Below are 3,575 nucleotides of genomic sequence, written 5' to 3' on the forward strand. Positions count from 1 at the left end.
CATTTCTCTGTTCATCTCTGTGGTGCAGCCACAGAGAGACCATTAGTGCAGGGTGATTTAAGGTTTCCTAGGACAGCTCCCAAAGGGGGATGCACTTAGCTAAGCCTGGCTATCATGATCAATGGTCATCCATTGGCGCCTATCTGTCTAGGGAGTGCCAGATGGACATCTGGACTGCATTCCTAAGTGTCAGGAGTAAGTGACTCATATCTCACCTTGATCAACCAATGGGACTCTGATGCCCATGGAACTTTCAGCCAATCAACGAGCTGAAGTTCCTCCAGGTAAAAACAGGCAACACAGAGAGCCTGGGAGATTCAGTAAGATTCAGGAGGATTCTGTGGACTATTCTAAAGGGAATTCAAAGGAGAATTCCAGGGCAGGACGGCCCAGGAGCAGAAGGCTCCCAAGGGCAGGACATTCTTGCAGCGAGCCTCCTGACCATCCTGAGACTCAGCCCGGACAACCACAGAATGGCCAGTGTGTCCGAGTGCCAGAACTTTGCTTTGTTCTAAGAGTCTAGAGCGGAGGTTGCCAGAGAGTAACCAGAGGATCCACCCGAGGTTAGCACCAGCAGCAAGCCTCGTGAACAGGTCGGAACTGTGGACAGCTGAATCACTATTCAGAACTAGCTCTTCATCAGGAACGAACCAGTCCTCTTCCTGACTTGCTGGGACCCACAGTCATCTTTTCTCCTGTGCGCAAACTTTGCTAGTTAAAGCCAACACTAACTAGCCGGTCAGTGAGCATCAGCAGCGCACCGTCGCAAGCCGCACAGCACAGCCTGGCACGGAGCCAGAGAGCGCGGATTGGACAGCAACAGCCTGCAACTGTTTCTTTGAGCCCGCAGGAGATCTGAATCCCCAAAGATTGGATGAGTATTCAACTTCACTGCATTACTGCTCGAGAATTCAATTGTTATCCAAACCAGTTGATATCAATTTAATTCCTAAGAGTTATGTACTTGTTTTGAGTATCTAATGTAGAAGTTATAACCAAGTTCATTTACGAAACGGTCTAAATGAATGATATACTGAACGTATGTCCTCTTGATGTGTAACACTTCGTAACTGATTGAATATATACCTTTTGTATTCTGATAACCCTCTCGATAAGATCTGTTAGGTTTATATGCATATTCTATGTATTAATAAATGTATCCTCGTGTATTAGTACCTGTGTGTGTGCGTTGTTTGAGTTATGTCGCATGGTTGGATTCTAAAGCCATCAAAAGAATCAACTTTGTGATTTACTGCTACAATTAATAATTGTCACAGTAAATGCCCAAACCCTACAGAACTGGTGCCTTCAGAGAGCCACTACATTTACATTTTGGCTACCACAACATTGCAAAGGGAAAAGAAATACTTTATCTACGCAAACTAATTCAACTGAGCTCCTCTAAACAATACAGCCTGAAGAATTGCCAAAGCACAATGTATCAATTTGGGTGACACTGGGGGAAAAGGATCACAACATTGAGGACCACAAGGCTTATTTTCAACAGCAAACTCTGTGCTTGAAAATATTTGACAAAAAAAGGAATATTACACGCACAGAAACCAATATTTACCACTAGGGTAGAATGCAGAATAGAACAGTTGATTGAAGGTTAGTGTAACTCTATAGTGCATCACAGAGGTCAGTCTCTTCCCCCTCATTATGCAGGCTGACTTGTTCACAGTGAACTGTCCTCCAGCGATAGTCAGCTGTAATCACCGACGCAGACATGATGTTAATACTCTGACAGCACCTTGGCTGATTTGGTTAAAGTGTTTTCCCCCTGGTTATAAAAACGTCTCAAAATTCTGACACTGAGGTGTGAGACACAATGTAACAGGCTCTCATAATCCCGAAGTACAATAAATTTTACTGTATTGTTTTTTAAATTTGATCCTGTGAACATTGCATGTCCCTCCTTCCTCATTACCAAAACATCTCAATGTCACCAACAGTATGTACATTTGTAATTACAACACTTCACTGTTGCATTTCTGAGTTGTGACATTGTGAACAGGATTATTCCATGCTGAAAAGAGAAGAAAAGAATCACAACATTTCGGCTGTGGAGCCTTCTTCAGGTGTGAGAAAGACAGGGCAGTAAGCAAAGATAATTTTCTTTTTATCTTTGCTGACTACAGTTTATCTTTGATGACAACATCAAAGACATTAAGTATTTTTTACTGCTAACAGCTCCACATCAACTTCCTTTTATATATAACCTGATCAGATCTCTCAACTCCCAACTCTTCCAGTTTCTCACTTCAGAGAAGGATAAAACATTCAATCATCCTCTACAGAGAAAAACCATCAACACCCCTACCACCTCCACCAATCCTAACCTTGTTGTTACTATACCCTCTGACCTTTCCCTTTCACCCCTTTGCATCCTCAGCTAACATATTTTAAAATTACAATAGACTGTATAGTATTTATGTTTAAAATCAAGGTAAATATGTCAAAATATCAAAATCCAACTGCACAGTGCTATCGTAACAATGCTTGTCAAGTTCTCAAACAAACCTGCATTGTATTTTTAAAATATTTCAGCAGAGGATTCAACTGGAGTATAAATGACGATTCGACGATCATTTTTCTTGGGTGAATATGGTTTTCTGCGGAGTTAAGATGTTGGGCATTATTGGACATTTCCTGGTGATCCTGACACGTGTTTAACACTCGCATTTGTTGCAAATATTAAAATGGCTGTGGTTTCGCTGAGAAATCCAATCGACTTTACATCGCCGAAGAAATTCGTCCCTGGGTGGATTCGAACCACCAACCTTTCGGTTAACAGCCGAACGCGCTAACCGATTGCGCCACAGAGACTGACTTGTAGGTTCTGCTCTCGAATCACAAATTTCCGGTTAAAAAAAAATCTCTTACCGTTTATTGTGCCAGCCGGTAATATTTCTTCTGCACTGATAACCAAGAATTGGATTTCATTTTCCGCAAGCTGTGTGAATTTCATCAAAAATAAGTTTTCCAGAAAGGAAATGAACACATGCATTTAACGAAATCAAGCCCTTTGTGAGTGCCCAAAATGGTACGTTCTGTACTACAAGAAAGGAAGAAATACACGGCTGGGATTTGAATTTCGTTTTTTTTTTGTTTAATAAAGAGGCGCTTTAACCAACTAAGCTACGGTGACAGGAGAACCATCACCTTTTACAGCCACTTGGACACACCGCTCTGAGACATCTGCGTTCAGTAAGCGCTGAACTTGCTCTCAGAGCAAATTGCCTCTTTTACATAGCAGCCCCGACACTGAGAAACGAAGAGAACTGGCTTTAATCTGGCATTTTTCATGTCCAATGCGTTTGACATCTCTCAAGGGCGACAGAGTTCTTTTGCGACACTATTTCTTCTTTTTTTTCTTTCTGTACGCTTTGATAAAAACGAAAAATCGTGCAAGGGAAAAATGTACTTTTTTTCATAGAGAAAACGTGCACCAGGAAATGTGTTGAGAAGAAATGATTTAACATGATACGTGACCTAATTTATCGGAGCAATTGCTCACCCAGCAAGGTCTGGAGAGGTTGGAGAGCCTGGTGGATGTGATAATTATACGGTGT

General features: G+C 41.7%; 1 non-coding gene across 1 annotated transcript; it reads right to left on the reverse strand.

Annotated features, from left to right (window-relative positions):
* Nucleotides 1-2,755: 2,755 nt before the first annotated feature.
* trnan-guu (transfer RNA asparagine (anticodon GUU)) lies at nucleotides 2,756-2,829 on the reverse strand. The gene has a single exon. It is a non-coding gene; the product is annotated as a tRNA-Asn (tRNA).
* Nucleotides 2,830-3,575: the final 746 nt, after the last annotated feature.

This window comes from Atractosteus spatula, assembly GCF_055471065.1.
Source record: "Atractosteus spatula isolate fAtrSpa1 chromosome 10 unlocalized genomic scaffold, fAtrSpa1.hap1 SUPER_10_unloc_9, whole genome shotgun sequence".
Taxonomy (NCBI): domain Eukaryota; kingdom Metazoa; phylum Chordata; class Actinopteri; order Semionotiformes; family Lepisosteidae; genus Atractosteus; species Atractosteus spatula.